The 23,450-nt window shown below is 42.0% G+C and overlaps 1 non-coding gene across 1 annotated transcript; it reads right to left on the bottom strand.

The window, feature by feature from the left end:
- Positions 1-1,439: 1,439 nt before the first annotated feature.
- Positions 1,440-1,514, bottom strand: Trnas-uga (transfer RNA serine (anticodon UGA)). Its single transcript has one exon. It is a non-coding gene; the product is annotated as a tRNA-Ser (tRNA).
- Between the last annotated feature and the right edge of the window lie 21,936 nt (positions 1,515-23,450).

Raw genomic sequence — 23,450 nt, 5'->3', positions numbered from 1 at the left:
TCGCAACCCCTAAGGTATCTACTTCTAAGAAACTCATGCTAGCAGATGTTCGTGTTTCAAATTCTGGAATATTCCATTCGTCTTCCCTGGTGAAGGAATTTCGGAAAACTGCGTTCAATAACTCCGCTTTAGCGGCACAGTCGTCGATAACAGTACCATCGGCACTGCGCAGCGAAGGTATTGACTGCGTCTTGCCGCTTGTGTACTTTACATACGACCAGAATTTCTTCGGATTTTCTACCAAATTTCGAGACAATGTTTCGTTGTGGAACCTATTAAAGGCATCTCGCATCGAAGTACGTGCCAAATTTCGCGCGTCTGTAAATTTTAGCCCATCTTCGGGATTTCGCGTTCTTCTGAACTTCGCATGCTTTTTCCGTTGCCTCTGCAACAGCGTTCGGACCTTTTTTGTGTACCACGGGGGATCCGTTCCATCTCTTACCAATTTATGAGGTATGAATCTCTCAATTGCTGTTGCTACTATATCTTTGAATTTGAGCCACATCTCGTCTACATTCGCATAGTCAGTTCGGAAGGAATGGAAATTGTCTTTTAGGAAGGCTTCTAGTGGCACTTTATCCGCTTTTTTAAATAAAATTATTTTGAGTTCGTTTCTGATGGGTTTGGAAGAAATGGTACTGAGCCTAGCTACAATGACCTTGTGATCACTAATCCCTGTATCAGTCATGATGCTCTCTGTCAGCTCTGGATTGTTTGTGACCAAGAGGTCAAGTGTGTTTTCGCAACCATTTACAATTCGCGTGGGTTCGTGGACTAACTGCTCGAAATAATTTTCGGAGAATGCATTTAGGACAATCTCGGAAGACGTTTTCTGCCTACCACCGGTTTTGAACAAGTATTTTTGCCAACATACCGAGGGTAGGTTGAAGTCCCCACCAACTATGACCGTATGAGTGGGGTATTTATTTGTTACGAGACTCAAACTTTCTCTGAACTGTTCCGCAACTGTATCATCGGAGTCTGGGGGTCGGTAGAAGGAGCCAATTATTAACTTAATTCGGCTGTTAAGTATAACCTCCACCCACACCAATTCGCACGGAGTATCTACTTCGACTTCACTACAAGATAAACCACTACTGACAGACACAAACACTCCACCACCAATTCTGCCTAATCTATCTTTCCTGAAATCACGCTCCAGCCGAGATGGCCGAGCGGTTTCTGGCACTACAGTCTGGAACCACGTGACAGCTGCGGTCGCAGGTTCGAATCCTGCCTCGGGCATGGATGTGTGTGATGTCCTTAGGTTAGTTAGGTTTAAGTAGTTCTAAGTTCTAGGGGACTGATGACCTCAGATTTAGTTCCATAGTGCTCAGAGCCATTTCAGCCATTTTTGAAAATCACGCAGACGGTTCATAGAGACACGTAGGATGCTTGGACGAGCATTTACCTTAAACTTCCTGGCAGATTAAAACTGTGTGCCGGACCGAGACTCGAACTCGGGACCTTTGCCTTTCACGGGCAAGTGCTCTACCAACTGAGCTACCCAAGCAAGACTCACGCCCTGTCCTCACAGCTTTAGAGCACTTGCCCGCGAAAGGCAAAGGTCTCGAGTTCGAGTCTCGGTCCGGCACACACTTTTAATCTACCAGGAAGTTTCATATCAGCACACACTCCGCTGCAGAGTGAAAATCTCATTCTGGAAACATCCCCCAGTCTGTGGCTAAGCCATTTCTCCCCAATATCCTTTCTTTCAGGAGTGCTAGTTCTGCAAGTTTCGCAGGAGAGCTTCTGTTAAGTTTGGAAGGTAGGAGACAAGGTACTGGCAGTAGTAAAGCTGTGAGGACGGGGCGTGAGTCGTGCTTGGGTAGCTCAGCTGGTAGAGCACTTGCCCGCGAAAGTCAAAGGTCACGAGTTCGAGTCTCGGTCCGGCACACAGTTTCAATCTGCCAGGAAGCTTCATATCAGGGAACACTCTGGTGCAGTGAAAATCTCATTCTGGAGCATTTACCTGTTGATAAATGGCACAATGATTTTGTCAAATAGGAGGTAATGCATGAGGACGAGAATATATGGGACATGCCGTTGTGTCGAGAGAATTCCCTCAGTCACTAGCAGCTTTGACCTGATGTCTTACCCGAAGGCTCCCACACCATGACGCCGGAGTAACCGCTGTGTCTCTCCAAAAGATGTCAACAATGGGACCTCTTCCCAGGTCACCTCTGAACTCACCGACGATGGTCATCCAGAATAGCAAACAACGGCTTTCCAGTCTCGACACCCGCTCCAAACTCATTTGTTTGTGATGAGGTGTATGGTGTTCGTTAACCTTATACTCTGGTCAACCAGAACATTGTCACAACCTACGTACGAGAGTGAGTGAAATGAAAAACTTAAATTTGTAATGACAAATCGAAATTTAGCGGAGTTATCGTGAAAGTTGGTAATCTTACTACAAACAGCGTGCAGAATGGTCCGTAGGTGGCAGCATAGTGCAGATGCACACATATCGCCACAGTATCAGTATAAAGATGGCCGCCCCACTTGCGACTTGCACCAGGGAAGAAGAGCGTTCTGTTATTCGGTTTTTGTGTAGTGAATGTGTGAATATTGAAATTCATAGACGAATGAAGGTTCAGTACGGTGATGCATGTTTGTCACAGCAGCAAGTCTACAAATGGAGTAGGAATTTCGCAAATGGTGTGACTTCAGTAGAAGATGCTCCTCGTCCAGGTCAGGCACAACGAGTTGTGACTCCACAGAACATTGCAGCAGTTGAAGTCATAGTGAAGGAAAACCGCCGAGTGACACTGAATGACATTGCAGCATGTTTACAGATTATTCATGGGTCAGCACACCACACTGTGCGTGATGTGCTCCAGTTTCACAAAGTGTCTGCAAAATGGGTGCCACGGCAGCTGACTCCTGAAATGTGAGAACGACGTGTTGATGCTGTGAAGAGCTTCTTCAGCGCTTTGAACGAGAAGGTGGTGACTTCCTTGCAAGAATCATTACTGGGGATGAAACCTGGGTTCACTTCCACCAACCGGAAACGAAGAGAGCGAGCAAAGAATGGCGCCATTTCCCATCACCAAAACCAAAGAAGTTTCGAACAGAACCATCAGCAGGGAATGTTATTCTGACTCTCTTTTGGGACGACATTTTGGAGCATTACATGCCTAGACGGACCACTGTCACCAGTGCATCATACACAGATCTCCTAAAAAATCATCTTCGGCCTGCAATCAAATCAAAGTGACGTGGATTGCTGTCAGCAGGAGTCCTGTTGCAACATGACAATGTAAGGCCCCACACTGCCCATACAACAGTTGCAACAATCACAGACCTGCACTTTGAGTGTCTTCCTCGTCTACCATACTCACCAGACCTTGCTCGAAGTGATTTCTATATGTTTGGACCACTCAGAGACGCAATTGGAGGAAAGAAATTCCGTTCTGATGAAGAGGTATGCCACGCAGTGCATGAGTGGTTGCGCGGATTACCAAAGAATTTTTTTCTAGAGGAATTTGTGCACTTTGTAAGTGCTTGAGGACTTGCATTGAGCGCGGGGGAGATTATGTTAAAAAGTGATACAGCTTTGTAACACTTCTGCACAATAAATAATATTTTTAAAAAATATTTAAGGTTTTCATTTGACTCACCCTCGTAGAAGCCAGTAGGTCCACCTTTGGCACGAATAAAAGTGACGACGCGTTGTGGCAAAGAAGCAATAAGGCCTTGTAGCTGACGCCACATCTCCACACGCTAGTCACTTAATTCCAGTAAATACCGTGGAGATGACGATAAGCTATTGACGCCACGTTCGATCACATTCCAGATGTGTTCGATCGGGTTCAGAGCTAGCGAGTTGAGGGGCCAGCACATCAACTGGAACTCGGCACTGTGTTCCTCGAACCACTCCATCAGATTCATGGTCTTGTAATGTGGTGTATTATCTTGTTGAAAAATGCCACTGCCCTCTAAGCAGATCTGGTCTGCAGCAAGAGCGCGATACTCCTTGACCGTCGCGATGCCTTGCACGATTTCTATTGCACCCATGGATGCTCCGTGAATCTTCTCCAGAGCATAATGGAGCTGCTACCAGCTTGTCTGCGTCCCGCAGTACAGGTGTCAAGGAGCTGTTCTCCTGAAAGACAACAAATTCGCTCCCTTCCATCAGCACGATGGAGAAGATACCGGTATTCATCAGATCGTGCAACGCTCTGCCAATGCGCCAAACCGAGCGAGGTGGCGCAGTGGTTAGACACTGGACTCGCATTTGGGAGGACGCCGGTTCGATCCCGCGTCCGGCCATGCTGATTTAGGTTTTCCGTGATTTCCCTAAATCGCTCCAGGCAGATGCCGGTGTGCTTCCTTTGAAAGGGCACGGCCGACTTCCTTCCCAATCCTTCCATAATACGATGAGACTGATGACCTCGCTGTCTGGTCTGCTTCCCCAAACAACCCAACCCAACCCAACCTCCCCCCCCCCCCCCCTCCCAATGACCCAAGGTCCAGTGCCGAAGCTTAAGTGCCCATTCCAGTCGTAGTTGCCAATTGCTTGTTGTTGTTGTTGTTGTGGTCTTCAGTCCTGAGACTGGTTTGATGCAGCTCTCCATGCTACTCCATCCTGTGCAAGCTTCTTCATCTCCCAGTACCTACTGCAACCTACATCCTTCTGAATCTGCTTAGTGTATTCATCTCTTGGTGTCCCTCTACGATTTTTACCCTCCACGCTGCCCTCCAATGCTAAATTTGTGATCCCTTGATGCCTCAAAACATGTCCTACAAAGCGATCCCTTCTTCTAGTCAAGTTGTGCCACAGACTTCTCTTCTCCCGAATCCTATTCAATACCTCCTCATTAGTTACATGATCTATCCATCCTATCTTCAACATTCTTCTGTAACACCACATTTCGAAAGCTTCTATTCTCTTCTTGTCCAAACTATTTATCGTCCATGTTTCACTTCCATACATGGCTACACTCCATACAAATACTTTCAGAAACAACTATCTATACTCGATGTTAACCAATTTCTCTTCTTCAGGAACGCTTTCCTTGCCATTGCCAGTCTACATTTTAAATCCTCTCTACTTCGACCATCATCAGTTATTTTACTTCCTAAATAGCAAAACTCATTTACTACTTTAAGTGTCTCATTTCCTAATCTAATTCCCTCAGCATCACCCGATTTAATTCGACTACATTCCATTATCCTCGTTTTGCTTTTGTTGATGTTCATCTCATATCTTTCTTTCAAGACACTGTCAATTCCGTTCAACTGCTCTTCCAGGTCCTTTCCTGTCTCTGGCAGAATTACAATGTCATCGGAGAACCTCAAAGTTTTTACTTCTTCTCCATGAATTTTAATACCTACTGCGAATTTTTCTTTTGTTTCCTTTACTGCTTGCTCAATATGCAGATTGAATAACATCGGGGAGAGGCTACAACCCTGTCTAACTCCCTTCCCAACCACTGCTTCCTTTTCATGTCCCTCGACTCTTATAACTGCCCTCTGGTTTCTGTACAAATTGTAAATAGCCTTTCACTCCCTGTACTTTACCCCGACTCATTCAGAATTTGAAAGAGAGTATTCCAGTCAACATTGTCAAAAGCTTTCTCCAAGTCTACAAACGCTAGATATGTAGGTTTCTCTTTCCTTAATCTTTCTTCTAAGATAAGTCGTAAGGTCAGTATTGCCTCACGTGTTCCAACATTTCTACGGAATCCAAACTGATCCTCCCCGAGGTCCGCATCTACCAGTTTTTCCATTCGTCTGTAAAGAATTCGCGTTAGTATTTTGCAGCTGTGACTTATTAAACTGATAGTTCGGTGATTTTCACATGTCAGCACCTGCTTTTTTTGTGATTGGAATTATTATATTCTTCTTGAAGTCTGAGGGTATTTTGCCTGTGTCATACATCTTGCTCACCAGATGGTAGTGTTTTGTTGCCAATGTCGTGGTGTCAACATTGGTGCTAACAATGGCTCATGCACGGGTCGTCGGCTGAGGAGTCCCATCATTAGGACTGTTGTGCACTGTGTGCTCTGACACACCTGGCTTCTGGCCAGCATTAAAGTCTTACGTTAGGTCCTCCACAGTTCGCCTCCGATCCTGTTTTACCTGTCTGTCCAGCCTACATCGTCTGGAATCTGTAGTGAGGGGTGGCGTGTGGACGTGGCTTCATCTTCGTTTCGCCACGTGTTGAAGACACTCACCACAGCACTCCACCTCGAACATCCGGCAAGTAGTGCAGTTTTCAAAATGCTCGTGCTGAGCCTCCGGGCCATCGCAATGTGCACTCGGTCAAACTCAGACAGATCGCGCGCATTGCATGCACGGTGCTTGTGTCTGACTATCAGCCATTTCTTGCCATGTGACACTGTCATCGCCTGGAGCGGTTCATATCGATTTTTGGTCGATTGTCATAATGTTCTGGCTGATCAGTAAATAACCCTGTCAGGCCTGGTAACAATACTTAACACCAACTACATTAATGCACTATGTTGACAGTTCTGCCTAAACCTTTACATGTTGGGATAGCGGTTAGTCTCGATATCTCTTCATCTCGACGTACCGGTTTCGACTCCAGACCGGGTCGGGATTTTCTTCGCTCGGGGACAGGATGTTTGGGTTGTCCTAACCATTACATCTCATACTATCGACGCGCTACTGATCCAAGAGACGTAAAATGTTTCCCATGCGGCGCAAAAACCCCTTAGAGGGTCTCGCAACCAATAATGCCATACGATCATTTACATGCCCGACTATGGTGTTTACAAGTACGAAGTTAAGTACATTGGCCTCCGACAATATATTCTTGGCACTTCCCTTCTTTTATCGGGTAGTTCTCAACATCAGGGATGAATCTGGCTGAATGAACCTTTGCGTCAGTCCGCTTTCGGGCCGGCTGTTGATAGCTGAAATCGAACAGAAACGGTTCCTTCAGAGTTCGCTTCCTGTAAACCTTGTGTCTGAGTCAGCAGATGGATTTTCAACGCATGTGATAGGCGACAAGAAATGTAAGGCGGCGTCTTTTTCTACATCTATCGTTCACTCGTTGTTGCCCCGAAGGGTGCTGTGGTGTTCCAAGAACTATGGAATTTTTTTCACACAACCTTGACCAGACGGCTACGGTGTCTAACGGTGAAGATGACTCGGTATCCTGGATCTCGTGTCCCAGGCGATATCCTGGAAGTTCCCGATGAACAGGTTAGCCATGCTTGCAGCTACACCGTCCATCTGTTTGAAATACTCTCAGCCAAAAACAAATAACTTAGCGCCAGGTTGTGCCTGAATTGCCCCACCATCATTCGATCAGAGAAGTGGAAACGGAGATCTATCTTCGTTGGGAGCACGCATAAACAATGTGGGAAGAATATACAAAACCAAAAAGGACTAAGAAAGATCAAGATCACCTCCACAAATTTTCATTGCCACCTTGAAGAACATCTTCCCCACAATTACTCACTTCTCAACCCCTCCCCTCCGCCAAACACCCCCCCCCCCCCCGTTCCCCGATCCACTCCATGACATTAACGAGTTAAGTTCTGTGTGCAAAAAGTCTCTTTAAGTGTGTAGAAAGCACATATACGGCAGAGCTATTACAACATAGTCCTTGATTTATAATTGCGTCAAATAAGCAGATTCCCACTCCCTGTTAATATTACCAAGGAAACTGTGTGACTGAATCCTCGTTTTAATTATTTTTTGTAGCTGATGACACTACAAACAAAGTATCTGCCTTACGCATATTACTATACATGTTACTAATAGACGATTTCTCTATCGAGAGCGACAATCAAGTCACCTTCATGATGTTTAGCAAAAATTTCTGTATGTGGCCGTCTTTCCCTCTGTCAAGCATTAAAAGCAATAGCTGCCAATAGTTCCAAGTCACTCTTCTTTCTTTCTCCATTTTTTAGTCAGGGACATTACTTAGTTATACCCCTATATTTTTTTAATGTGCCTTATCACGTTCTCCTTCCTCTCCTTCCGTCCATCCTTTGTCTCGCAGCCATCGATGCCAGGTCCTGCAGTTTAAATCATCCTTAATGCAGTTCGTAATTACTGTTGTACGTCTTATGAACGATTGTGGTTCCTATTGCACTGTACTAATTTCTAAATGCTGCATTCTGTATTAGATGTAACTTAGTACACGATAATCGTAATACACTACTGGCCATTAAAATTGCTACACCACGAAGATGACGTGCTACAGACGCGAAATTTAACCGACCGGATGAAGTTGCTGTCATATACAAATGATTAGCTTTTCAGAGTATTCATATAAAGTTGGTGCCGGTGGCGACACCTACAACGTGTTGAGGAAAGTTTCCAACCGATTTCTCAAACAACAACAGCAGTTGACCGGGGTTGCCTGGTGAAACGTTGTTACATGCCTCGTGTAAGGAAGAGAAATGCATACCATCACTTTTCCGACTCTGATAAAGGTCGGATTGTAGCCTATTTGCAGTTGATCGTATCGCGACATTGCTTCTCGTGTTGGTCGAGATCCAATGACTGTTAGCAGAATATGGCATCGATGGGTTCAGGAGGGTAATACGGAACGCCGTGCTGGATCCCAACGGCCTCGTATCACTAGCAGTCGAGATGACAGGCATCTTATCCGCATGGCTGTACGGACCGTGCATCCACGTCTCGATCCCTGAGTCAACAGATGCAGACGTTCTCAAGACAACAAACATCTGCACGAACAGTTCGACGACGTTTGCAGCAGCATGGACTATCAGCTCGGAGACCATGGCTGGGGTTACGCTTGGCGCTGCATCACAGACAGGAGAGCCTGCGATGGTGTACTCAACAACGAACCTGGGTGCACGAATGGCGACATGTGTTTGGCGACATTGTGGTGAACGCACATTGGAAGCGTGTATTCTTCATCGCTATACTGGCGTATCACCCGGCGTGATGGTATGGGGTGCCTTTAGTTACACGTCTCCGTCACCTCTTGTTCACATTGACGGCACTTTGAACAGTGGGCGTTACATTTCAGATGTGTTACGACCCGTGGCTCTACCCTTCATTCGATCCCTGCGAAACCCTACATTTAAGCAGGATAATGCACGACCGAATGTTGCAGGTCCTGTACGGGCCTTTCTGGAAACAGAAAATGTTCCACTGCTGCCCTGGCCAGCACATTCTCCAGATCTCTCACCAACTGAAAACGTCTGGTCAATAGTGGCCGAGCAACTGGCTCGTCACAATACGCCAGTCACTACTCTTGATGAACTGTGGTATCATGTTCAAGCTGCATGGGCAGCTGTACCTGTACACGCCATCCACGCTCTGACTCAATGCCCAGGCGTATCAAGGCCGTTATTACTGCCAGAGGTGGTTGTCCTGGATACTGATTTCTCAGGATCTATGCACTCAAATCGCGTGAAAATGTAATCACATGTCAGTTCTAGTATAATATATTTGTCCGATGAATATCTGTTTATCATCTGCATTTCTTCTTGGTGTAGCAATTTTAATGACCAGTAGTGTATTTAATATTACTACCATCAAATATGTTAATCTATTTTTTGTGTGCAATTTAATCTGCCAGAAAGAAAGGTTCTCTTCGGAAATCAGTAAAGTAATGAGATCGACGCTGACCACTTTCCCGTAACAACTTTCTTTAAAAATTCTCACTGGAATACTGTCCATATGAACGAGAAAAGATGCATTGAGTGCCATGTCCACAATAAAGTCCTACAAAGAGAGAGTCTTATTTTTGTGATTCTGGTTAGGTCCTCGCCTGACAGATATTACTGACTTGGGGACGCTTACCTGTTTACACCGGTTTGGTAAATTAACTCGTGACTGTGATTACGCACGACGGTGAAATCAAATAGAGGCAAGGCACTTACTCTCAAAAGAAAACATTGACTCATGGCAACACTGCAGTGGGAGTTTAATACAGAGGACAATGATATACGTATTGCTCTTTTCGTTCTTTCTGAGATGCAGCGAACTTCCTGGAACTGCAATTGCCGATGCAGAGTGCGCAGTCACACACGGCTTACGCCGTACATCATACCTGCAATATTGAATACGGTGTCAGGCAATCTCGTTAGCGCATTCCGATTTGCAGGAACAGGTTCTGCCCTGACTGCAGGGAGCTAAATTGCCTCTCAGCACACTTGACAGATTTCGCTTCTTTCAGATAGGTGACTATACACAGGTTTGTAGCTGCCGATACTTTTCGAATTCACTTTGCATGTCAGTTACACATCTCAAATTAACTGGCTCTGAAGCTCTCATGACTTTCCAGTCATAAACGAGAGCTGTGTAGAATAGAGCATTAACTTCTTATTGTCTTGTTGACTTCAATCGGATGACTGCGTGTTACAGATCTGCAGTTCGCCGTGTGCACAGTTCCTGGAACCTACATCCATTTCAATTACGACCTTGATCTCCCTCTTCAAGTTTTACGCTCCACAGTTGACTTCATTACCAAAATGACCATACCTTGATACTAGAAACCGCACTGTCAACCGCCCTTTCCCCTCTGCTTTCAGTCAAGTTCTGTCATAAATTTCCTTCTTAAAATAAAGAGCAACCACTTTCAGTCACAATCGTGTTTTTATTTGATCGCAGAATGCATTTCCAGCCCTGGGAACGCATCTACAGGTACTTTTAAGGCCAAATCAATAAATTTTCCAGATTTAGCTTAGTTCTAGTCCTGGTAAGGTTACACAGGTATATTGCAATGTGGTACATTGTGAATAAAATTTTACAGAACTAAGACAAATCGAAAAGCAGCTTACTGTTTTCAGTAGTTCATACAAGGATTTGAAATACTGTATGGGTAGACATCTTTACGTACACGTGTCCACTTTTCGTTATACAGCTAAGATGCTGCATTTCTACAATTGCATAGGCGTTATTATTTCAAAGAAGATACAAATCTGTTACATTAATAATCACACATAGATTTCATTTTTAAAACAAATGCTTGTGAGTAAGTCAAACGTGTCTATATATTATCAAATGGTTGCACTGTTACATATTTGTTTATTTAGGAAAAACTTAACTTTTAAAATTACTGAGAAAATAGTGGCTTCTAAACTCTGCTCATTCACAGCGTTTATGGAAGGTTTTTCTCAGTGTAACATTATTTATAATTGTCCTAATACATCAAGTTTTTACCACGGTTTTGGTGCGAATAGCCTGACTATAGTCAGGCTGCCGTGGATGTCATTTAGTTTGTGATCATTGACATACATGTGGTTATATGTTGTGGATTTGTCAAAGTGGTTAAGTCTAAAAGCACCAGTGTGTTCTTTGTAATATATATGGAAAGTTCTTCCTGTCTTATCTACGTAAAATGCATGGCAACAGTCGTATTACAATGCATATGTTCCACTGCGCTCTGTTATTCAGGTGTTTGTGTTTACAGTGCGAGTTAAATGGTGTCCAAGTGTGTCGTTTGTGGAGAAGCATATGTTAATACTGGTGTTTCTAAGTGAGTCAGCAATTTTTTAGTGATGATGTGCCTGAACAGGGACCGCTTGTGAAGATACGTGTTGTGTCAGTTGTTATTCCTGCAGTCAGTCTATTGCTGGTGTTAGCTTGTATTTTGTTGGATGGTTTTACAGTTGATTATTATGAATAGAGTGCCTCACAAGGGCTGAGGGCACCCCTCTCGCCAACAGCGCTCGGTAGACGCTGACAGTCACACACACGAGCCCAACAGTGATCTGACGCGAATTGGTGTTACCACTGCGAAAAGGCCGTTGGCTCTCCCGATTGCACCATTTTTAAATTTTAATAGAAAGTTTGTCCCTAGGTACATATCCATGTTGTACCTTGGAACTGTTTTTCTCATTTTGTAAAACCATAGTTTGCGAGATGATGTCTGTAATTTGAGAAAAATGCTGCAGTACACATAAACTGAATGCTGTCACTTCAAAACGGAATAAGAAAATATATTAAAATTCTATTACAGGGTTGCATATAAAAATCTGCAAAGTACTCGCCTCTACTCATTAAAGATACTGTATACAGTGAGGTATTATTTACACTGCAAGGAGGCAAGGGAGAGGATGGTTGTTATGGGTCGCCAGTATCCTATTTCTGCAACACAAATGCATGTGTGGATTAATATGGTTCTTTATTTGCACGAACTGGCTACATTTACTTATCTTGAATAGAGTCCATATGTTATGGTACAAGCTCATCAGTAATAGCCCTCTTGCAGACAATATCGGCAATCTTGCTATTACAAAATTTAGTTTCACTGCTGATCGCGCTATACACACTAATCTGGTCGCTATATACTGTTGCAGCCTGTGATACGCTCTGCGAATATACTGACAGATGCCAAAGTGAATGAGTGAGTCAGTGAGGCCCTCTCGTCAGCGTCGGCGGCCTAAATACTTGCTGTTGAGAGGGTGTTGGCGGCGTGTTTCTTGTGGGTGTGTCTCTGGCCTCTCTTGTGATAGACACGCTTGATCCAGCACCGATCTTCGCGCTTCATCTTTGCCGACCGGAGTGCTGGTCAGAGCTTACACCAGCGCACTACACATAGTAAGGGTTTCAAATAAAATGTAGCACTAGTGAATTACAATAATAATAACAGTAATAATAATAAACCATCTATTAGCTGTGCACTAAAATCATTTTACCCATTTTCCATTCTTCCTTCCCTTTGGGAAAACCTTACTCAAAAAGTTTTGCAATGTATAACAATAATGCGGTATCTCTCTTCTTTGCTTAATTTCTTACTTTCTATGGTGGGTTTTGACTCATCTTTTCTGGGGAAACGAATAGGGAATTGCGGTACAAAAAACGGAAACCAAACATCGTCGCCGTGGTCCTGATGTCAGCGGAGAATGCGCATGGTCTTGGTTTATGATATAATTTGTGCATTGGACAGGACATGTTGTCAGAAACAACCTCATAGGGACCAAAACAGTGGCAGTGAGTCCGAGGAAGCCAGAGAGAAGCGTCAGATGTCGTCTGACGAGTCAGAGAGACGACATTCAATGAACTGTGCAAGGAAAACAGGATCCAGACTGTCCAGCAAAGATCGGCATGGCAATCTTTGGCAGAAACCTATGTCCGGGAGTGGATATCTATAAGCTGAGGATGGATAAGAAGAAAAAGAAGAAGAAGAAGAAGATGGAGAGCGTGTGTAGCATGCTCGCTATTCGATAGTGAGAAGTCGATACCAGTAAAGCACAAGCCTATTTATCAAAAGCACTCCACACCCTTTTTAATTTCATATAGGTTTATCCACATGTGCACACGATCAATGCCTTCGTCTTCCCTATACACAGAAACTCATCAATAGGCCCTAAGACTTCATTGTTAATTTCACTGTTTTCTTTCCAGGTTAGTGATTGACGACTTTTAAGGCTGTAGTATAATAAACGCTACTAGTAATAATAAAAGGTGATTTCGTGTAACACTCGACTGGTTTCGAGCTTGTGTCCATCTTCGGGTGGCTTACGTTCACTTACAAGTTTCCATACAAAATGCTGTAGATCACTGTTTAAATAAAAACGAGAACAGTGTGATGATGACTAAACAGACACAACTTAAACAACTGGAAGTGGCTAAGCGACATGTGCTGGAGTATCTATATTGCTTCCACGTTAAATGTGTCACATTTTTTACAAAAATATTTCGATTTCTTACACGTTAACTTTATGTTAGTCACCATAGTAATCACTGGTACTTCAGTATTATGCCTTTGATACAGTTGTTGATCTTAATAACAACAGAAGCACATCCATACACAACAACCTACTTGTTTACATGGGGAAACAGAAGTTATGGTCAAAGGCCATAGATCTAAGATGTTTCAAAAACATAAACATACAGATATTAAAGAAGCCCGCTGCTTCGCTTGCATAGACTCTATGGTCTGCACAGATATTTTTGGTTCTCTTTAACCAATTTTTTATATTACTAATTGCAACGTCTAAACTTTTCACGCTAATTATGGCCATTGCAGAATGACCCTTTCCGAATGCAGTTCTGACAAAAAGGCGATTCTCGTAACTGGAGTCCAAGGTTTTTGTTAATCATGCCATTTGAGTTCTTGTCATCATATTTCCATAAAACCTTGCATCCCTTAACACAACTTTATTTGTACGCAACCGTCAAGCCAAATATCAATTTTCATAGATTTAGCTTAAAACAATTTAGTATAATGAAATATTTTACTAAAAATTTTCATCCCCTATTCACTGCCTCATGGGTTGAAGTTCACAAACAGTGAAGCACGATTTTTTTATTTCAAACACAGGAGCCAAATGTAAGTTTCATAGATTTATCTTTGGAGATGCTGTGATACCTTTTTATACTCTATTTCATTTCCTCAGAGAGTTGCATTTCCAATAACACTTAAACAAGTATTTCTTAAAGGTAACCAAGAAGTCAAATAACAGTTTTCGTAGGCGTATCTTTAAAACCGCTTTAGTTTTTCTTCAATAATGATTTATTTTTAAAAAAAATCATCCACTACTTTACCCCATTAGTGGCTGAGTTTCCAGAAATGGAAATTTTCACTTCTGACTGAGAAATCAAACACCGATTTTCGTAGTTCTAGCTTAAAAATTGTCTTAATGACGACATATTTTCAAAAAGCCTTTCATCTCCTATTTCGCTCCCTGACGAGTGGAATTTTGAACTTCGCCTACAGTATAAGACCAACAACTTCTCCAGATTTCAAATTTCTGTTCTTATCTGTTTGGCCAGGGCGACAAAGATTCAGAGAAACAATGTGGCCCTATTTTACCCCTTTACGGACTGATTAAAAAAAACAGTGAAATTCACTTTTTTCCATTTCCACCCAAGAAGCTAAATACTAAATTTCTAAGATAAGCTTTAAAACTCCTTTCACAATGATATATTTCCAGATAACATGTCACCGCCTGTTTGACCCATTTAGGAGGTGACTTCCATTAACGGTGAAAGGCGTTTTTTTTCTTTCCAAGAGAGAGGTCTAGCTTCAAAAATGCTCCCATAATGAAATATTTCCATAAAAATTTTCTATCCCTTATTTCACCCTCCTAGGGATTAAACTTCCAAAAACAGTGAAACACCTTCTTTTTTATTTCTAACCGAGAAACCAAATTCAAATTTTTTATGGAATTAGCTCTAAAAATGCTTTCATAATGAAATATTTTCAAAAAACGTTTCAAACCTTATTTCAATCACTTAGTGGTCGATTTCACAAGATCACCGAATCACGCATTTTTACTTGTAACCAAGAAGTCAAATACCAAGTTTCGAAGATACAGCTTTAAAAATACTTTAGCAGGTCTTTAATCATGATTTACGTTCAGAAAGTACTTTCACGTATTATTCCACGTGATACTGCCTAACTTTCCGAGAATGGTGTAACACATACTGCCGTATTTCTGCCCGAGAAACCAAATACCAATTTCCGTAGTTCTGGATTAAAAATTGTCTTAGCAGCGACATATTTTCAAAAAAGCATTCTATCCCCCTATTTCACCTTCTTAAGCACGGAATATCAAAAAATCCCTTCTTAGATTAATACTACAGTATAAGAGTCACACCCTGTGCAAATTTGAAGTTTCTGTACTCAGTGGTTCGAGCTGGGCTAGGACGAGTCAGTGAGTCAGGCAGTCAGTCCGCACATTGCCTTATTATCAAAATTAAATTCTTTCGTAAATGTGGAACCACGCTGACATTTATAATATATAGAATGGTTCTGGGCAATCATATAATGTTCAGATAGTCATTGTATTTCTCTTTTGCTGTTTTCATTCTTAAATATTTCTTTTGAGATGTGTCGAAACGACTTTGCAATATCCATTTGTTCATTCATAATGAGGTGTGATTTGGCGCTTTGAGTGTAATTACCGAATTCTTCAGAAAGATTCATTTTCTTTCTCGTGCTGGCAGCGTGTAGTATCTGCCGGTTATCTTTAAAGACCGTGGTTGAGTGGTCAAGTTGTTTCAAAAGGGTTGCGAAAGTGGATTTGTCAAAGTTATTTAGCTGGAAGACATCTACGTGTACCCAGTATCTTCTAGTGAAACTCCTTTCTGTCTTGCTTATGTAGAACTGTGGGCATATCTCACACAAAAATTAGAAAATACCTGATTTACTATGCCGCTGTCTATTTATCTAGCTCCAGTAAAAGATGAGCAGTTTTAGCCTATTGTTAGTGCTGAAAGATATTTAAATACCCGTCTACATCTACATCTACATGATTATAGTACTCTGCAATTCACAATTAAGTGCGTCGTAGTGGAACTTCGAGTTACCGTCCCACTCTTGAACAGCGCGGGGGAAAAACGAACAATATCTTCCCGTGGGAGCTCTGATTTATCTTACTCTTTGATGCTGATAATTTCCCCAATGCCAACAAAATATTTTCACACTGAGCAGAAAGCAGGAGATAGAAATTTCATAAAATGATACTGTAGTAACGAAAACGTCTTTGGAGTATCAGATGCGTCGCACTGTCTGCCCTATTTCATGACAACAGAAAACGAGCTGCCCTTCTATGAAATAGTTGGATGTCTTCCGTCAGTCCTGTTTGATGATGAGCCCAGCCACACAACAGTACTTCAGAACTGGGCGGATAACCGTACCGTAAGGAGACTTTTTAGTAAATCTGTTGCATTTTATGTTCTGGATGTAAATCGGAGTCTTTTTACTTTCCCCCGAATATTATCTACGCAATCGCTCCACTTCAAGTTAGTCGTAATTTCAATCCCTAAGTATTTAATTGCATTTACAACCTTTTCGTATTCGTGATTTGTCGTGTAACGGAAATTTAGCGAATTCCTTTTATCGTTCATGTGGATGATTTCTCACTTTTGATTATTTAGAGTCAACTGCCACTTTTCGCACTTTACAGATGTCTTGTCTAAATAATTTTGCAACTGAGTTTGATCTTCTGACGACTTAACACGACGATAACTGATAGTTTCATCTGTCAACAGTCTAAGAGGGCTGCTCAACTATCTCCTAAATCGTTTGTATACAACAGGAACAGCAGAGGGCCAATATCACCTCCTCAGGGAACACCAGATGTTTTACGTGATGACTTCCGTCAGTTGCTACGAATTGTGGCCTTTGTGACAGGAAATCACGAATTCTGTCACACACATGAGATGACTTTTTTTAGTGTCATCATTCTTCTCACTGGTTTAATGCGGCCCGCCACGAATTCCTCTCCGGTGTCAACCTCTTCATCTCAGAGTAGCACTCGCAACCCACATCCTCAATTATTTTCTGGATGTATTTCAATCTCTGTCTGTGTCTTCCTCTACAGTTTTTGCCCTCTACAGTTCCCTATAGTACCATGGAATTTATTCCCTGATGTCTTAACAGATGTCTGTAGCACCGTATCTCAAATACTTCGATTCTCTTATGTTCCGTTCTTCCGACAGTCCATGCTTCACTACCATACAATGCTGCACATCAAATGTAGTGTACATTGTCAGAAATTTCTTCCTCAAATTAACGTCTATGTTTGATACTAGTAGACTTCTCTTGGTAATGAATACCCTTTTTGCCAGTGCTAGTCTGCTTGGTTATTTTGGTGCCTAAGTAGCAGAATTACTTAACTTCATGTGCTTCGTCACCATTAATCCTGGTATTAAGTTCCTCGCTATTCTCTTTCCTGCCTCTTCTCATTACTTTCATCTTTCTTCGAAATACTCTCAATCCATATTATGTACTCATTAGACTGTTTATTCCGTTTATCAGATCATTCTTCTTCACTTTCACTCAGGATAGCAACGATATCGGTGAATCTTGTCATTGATGACCTTCCATCTTGAATTTTAACTCTATTCTGATAACTTTCTTTTATTTCCGTCATTGCTTCTTCCACGTACAGATTGGACAGTAGGGGCGAAAGACTACATCCCTGCCTCAGACTGTTTCAATCGGATCACTTCGTTATTGGTCGTCCACGCTTATTATTCCCTCCTGGCTCTTTTACATATTTTGTATTACCCATCTCTCTATAGCTTATTCTTATTTTCCTCAGAATTTCGAACATCTTTCACAATTTTACACTGTCGAACGCTTTTTCCAGGTCGACAACCCCTATGAGTATGTCTTGATTTTTCTTTAGTCTTGCTTCCATTATCAATCGCATCGTCAGAATTGCCTCTTTTTATCTTTCCTAAAGCCAAACTCTTCATCATCTAACACATTGTCAATTTTCTTTTTCATTCTCCTGTATATTATTCTTGTCAGGAACTTGGAATCATGAGATGTTAAGCTGATTGTGAGATAATTCCTGCACTTGTTAGCTATTGTAGCCTTCTGAAACATGTCTATGATATTTTCCGGAAGTCAGATGGTACGTCGCCAGATTCACACATTCTACCCACCAACGTGAATAGTCGTTTTGTTGCCATCTACCCCAGTGCTTTTAGAAATTCTGATGGGATGTTATCTATTCTTTCTGCCTTACTTGACATTGTCCTCCAAAGCTCTTTTAAATTCGAATTCTAATACTGGATCCCACAACTCTCTTAAATCACATCAGACATATCTTCTCCCTTATAGAGGCCTTCAATGTACTCTACCACCCTAACGTCCCTCTCATGTGCATTTAACTGCGGAATTGCCGTTTCACTCTTAATGTTACCCCCCTTCGTTTTAATTTCACCGAATGTTGTTTTCACTTTCCTATATGCTGAGTCTGTCGCTCCGACAGACACACATTTTTCAGGCAGCACTTTAGTCTTTGTTTACGTGCGCTTCCTGTTTATTTCATTCCTCACAGACTTGTATCTCTGTATTCCTGAATTTTCCGGAACGGCACAATTTTGCCGCACGGGAGAGCCGAGCGGTCTAGGGTGCCTTGTCACGGTCTGCGCGGCTCCCCCGTCGGAGGTTCTGTAAGTAGGCTGCTTAGGTTTTTATGTTGGTAATGCCAGGTAGCGCTCTATATGAAAATCACTGACTGTGCTGTGTGCAGCCTGTGGCTGGTTTGCATTGTTGGAATTTGCCATTGTAGTGTTGGGCAGTTGGCTGTTAACAGCGCGTAGCGTTGCGCAGTTGGAGGTGAGTCGCCAGCAGTGGTGGATGTGGGGTGTGAGTTGGCGGAGTTCTGAGAGCGGATGATCTGGACGTCTGTCCATCAGAAACAGTAAATATGAAAGACTGGATGTCATGAACTGGTGTATATATTAAGACTTTTGAACACTATTAAGGTAAATACATTGTTTGTTCTCTATCAAAATCTTTCATTTGCTAACTATGCCTATCAGTAATTAGTGCCTTCAGTAGTTAGAATCTTTTATTTAGCTGAAAGTATTGGCGATCGCTGTATTGCAGTAGTTCGAGTAACGAAGATTTTTGTGAGGTAAGTGATTCATGAAAGGCATAGGTTATTATTAGTCAGGGACATCCTTTTGTAGGGATTATTGAAAGTGAGATTGCATTGCGCTAAAGAAATTGTGTGTCAGTTTAGTGATGATCAGTATAAGTAAAGAGAGAAATGTCTGAGTACGTTCAGTTTTGTTCAACTGTTTGAAAATCAAATAATGTAAGGGGTTTACCAGCACAGTCATTCATAAATTTCTCTAAGGGGACGTTTCAGTTAGAGTCCTCCCTCGGGTGTGGGTATGTGTGTTGTCCTTAGCGTATGTTAGTTTAAGTTAGATTAAGCAGAGTGTAAGCTTAGGGACCGATGACCTCAGCATTTTGGTCCCATAAGACCTTGCCAAAAATATCCAAATTTTTTCCGTAACGTTTTTGTACTTCTTTCTTTCAATCAATTGAAGCATTCCTCCTGTTACCCATGGTTTCTTTGCAGTTACCATATTCATACCTATACTTTCCTTTCCAGCTTCTGTGATTGCACTTTTGAGAGGTGTCCATTCCTCTTTAGCTGTACAGCCTATTGAGCTATTCCTTATTGCTTGTATCTATAGCCTTAGAGAACGTCAAGCGTATCTCGTCATTTCTTAGTATTTCCGTATCCGAATTTTTTGGTTTGATTCCTACTGATTAATGCCTTCAACTTCAGCCTACTCTTCATCTCTATTAGATTATGATCTGAGTCTATATCTGCTTCTCGGTACGCCTTACAACCCAGAATCTGATTTCTGAATCTCTGCCTGGGCATTATATAATCCAACTGAAATCTTCCCGTATCTCCGGGCCTTTTCCAAGTATACCTCCTCCTCTTGTGAATCTTGAACAGAGTATTCACTGTTATTAGCCGAAATTTATTACAGAACTCGATTAGTGTTTCTCCTCTCTCATTCCTTGTCCCAAACCTGTATTCGCTTCTAACCTTTTCCTCTCCTCGTTCTCTTAGAACTGGATTCCAGTCCCCCATGACTATTAGATTTTCATCTCCCTTTACGTACTGTATTATCCTTTCAACATCCTTATATAGCTTCTCCATATCTTCAGCTTGCGACCTCGGCATGTATACCTGTACTATCGTTGTCAGTGTTTGTTTGCTGTCAGCTCTGATAAGAACAACCCTATTACTAGTTCACAGTAACAACGCTCTCTGCCTTAGCTTCTTATTCATGACGAATCCTACGCCCGTTATACCATTTTCTACTGATGTTGATATTACCTTACACTCATCTGACCAGATCCTTGTGTTCTTTCCATTTCACTCCACTATATCTAGAGTGAGCCTTGCATTTTCCTTTTCACATTTTCTAGCTTCCCTACCACGTTCAAGCTTCTGGCATTCTACGCCCCGACGCGCACAACGTTATCCTTGGGTTGGTTATTCAATCTTTTTCTCATAGTCACCTCCCCCTTGGCAGTCCCCTCCCGGAGATCTAAATGTGGAACTATTCCGGAATCTTTTGGCAATGGGGAGGTCATCATGACACTTTTTCAGTTACAGCCCACATGTCCTGTGTGTATATGTTATGTGTCTTTAATTCTGTGGCTTATTTTGCCTTCTGCTTCCTTATCCCGTTTATCATTGCTGATTGCACCACCTCTGGGGCAGTTTCCCACTCCAAGGACAAGAGGGTACCCTGAACCTCTGTCCGCTCCTCCGACCTCTTTGACAAGGCCGTTGGCAAAATGAGGGTGACTTCTTGTGTCGGATGTCTTCGGCCGCCAATGTTGATTATTAATTAAGCTGCTTCACTATAACAATGGTACTTACTTCTAACTTACTCATGTTTCCAGTAGATTTTGACTCAAAGTGACGAATATTTTCTTAGTCTTCTATGGTAAAGGAATTCCGGAAAACCGTGTTTGGTGACTGTGCTTCAGTGCGATGGTCATCAATAACATCACCACTGTTATTGGGCAGTGGAGGTGTTCCCGTCTTGCTGCTGGTCTTTACATACGACCATAATCTCTTTGGGTTTTTCTATGTGCATCCGTTTGACTGGAGGTCTTGGGGACCACGGCCATTTCCTATTATAAGGAAATGAAAGACCTACAGCCGTCCTACTATCTTAGCTGCCAGTTTCGGCACTTCAGTACTTCCTGTCAAAGTTGATGCTGAAGGGGTCGTCGTGTTGATACTACTTCTCTGAAACGAAACATCTGGTCTCTTAGGAAGGCGTCAAGTAAATTTTTATCTACTTTCTTCAACCGATATGTTTCGCGTTTATTTTTGGTGGGTTTGCATGTCATGGTATTCAGTCTAGCTACAACAGCCTCGTGGTCAGTTAATTCCTATATTCGCCATGATGTTCCCAATTAGCTTATGATTATTCGTAGCTAAGAGATCAAGTGTGTTTTAGTAACAGTTTCTATTTACAGTCTGCTCCTGAACAAATTGTTGAAAATAATTCTTTGAGAAAGTATTCAATACGAAAAATGTTGGCTATTTGGATTGAAGTTTTACCTATTGAGGACATGAGAAAAATATGTGTGAATTTGTTCTTGTGAATCTGATTTAGAAGATAAAAATTGTTTCTTTTTGGTTTTTAGTGAAGTTTATCAATTATACGGGGTGTTCAAAAAGTCTCTCAGAATTTCCGTATGATTGTTAGCCGTGTGTGCCGTTCGCCGCACAGAATGTACCGAAATGAAACTCAGAGAAATACAAGTTATTAATTTATTGCATATTAATTTTTGCTTACAAATTTTCACATTAAATGTTGAAAGTGTCCCACGTGTTGTTGAATACACAATTCAGTTCGTCTAATCATGTTTCCAAACACAATCATTAGCATTTCTTCTGTAACAGAAGCAGTGAAAGCGGATATTGCAGTTTTCAATTCATCGAGAGTTTTTGGACAGTTTTTATAGACAGTTGCTTTCGCTGCACCCCAGTAGAAAACGTCAGGTGGTGTTAGGTCAGGCGATCGTGGAAGCCAAAGTCCCTGTGTAATTATGCGATCACCAAAAACATCAGCAAGCAGTGACGTTGAAACGCGAGCTGTATGCGTGGTTGCACAATCTTGTTGAAAATAACCGTTCAGTATTTCACTTAACACAAGTTCTATGGATGGGTACAGAATATCACTGCAGTATCATTGTGCGTTTATTGATTCGTTGAAAATAATGGGACTCACAATTTAACGTCTAGAAATTGCTATCCAAACTCCTATTTTCACAGAATGAAGTGGTTCCTCATGAATACACAATGCGCTTGCAGTACTCCACATACGACAATTTTGCGAGTTCATGTACCCGGATAAATGAAACCACGCCTCATCAGTGAAAATCGTTTCATTAATAATATCCCTTTCATTTTGTTGAACGAAATTTTTGAACTATTGACAATAATGCAGTCTCTTTCCATGATCAGTATCTTTCAGTACTTGCGCGACTGTCACTTTGTATAGGAAAAGTTCTAATTTTTTCCTTACAGCGGGGTAGGCCGATCCGACACTAACATCGATATCCTAGGCGAGTTTTCTTACTGACTTGTTCGGACTCACGGATATTGTATCGGAAATATCGACTAGTTTATCCTCAGACATAACGCTAGAACGACCACTTCTCGGTGTATCTTCCACTGAACCCATACTTCGAAATTTGTTAATCAAATCTCGCACACAATCGCGATGTGGGAGTGTTGTCTCCGAGAAAACTGAATTAAGTGTTTGACGAAATAAAACTGTGTATTTACCGCCAGTTTTGAGCACTTGTTCGATTAAAAACACATTTCAACAGTGACAAAAACTAAACAAAGAAACAAAGGAACTAAACTTAAACGTTCACGTCAACACGTGACGACACACACCAACGATACTATTGACGCTGGCTGAGATAAACGAAACAGTGGAATGTTGGGAGAGTCCACTTGAAGGGAAGTAAGCCAGGCAGGCGAACAATCACACGCCATGCGCGGCTAACAATCATATGGCACTGCGGAGAGACTTTTTGAACACCCCGTATCTGAGTTGTATCCATTCCTGTGTGCTATTCCTTTGATAACGTTAATTTCTTTTTATTCATAAAGGGAATTAATCCGACTTTGTCTATACGATTAAAGCCCAGAACTGGAGGATATCATCTTCTGTTCTACTGGGTGACAGGAGGAATTGTTTGCTTTCAGTAAATTTGAAAGGCATGTTTGTTATTT

The sequence above is a fragment of the Schistocerca gregaria genome, chromosome 9 (genome assembly GCF_023897955.1).
Source record: "Schistocerca gregaria isolate iqSchGreg1 chromosome 9, iqSchGreg1.2, whole genome shotgun sequence".
Classification (NCBI taxonomy): domain Eukaryota; kingdom Metazoa; phylum Arthropoda; class Insecta; order Orthoptera; family Acrididae; genus Schistocerca; species Schistocerca gregaria.
Note: the sequence above shows the minus strand (reverse complement) of the source record. Positions and strands in the feature narration are given on the sequence as shown.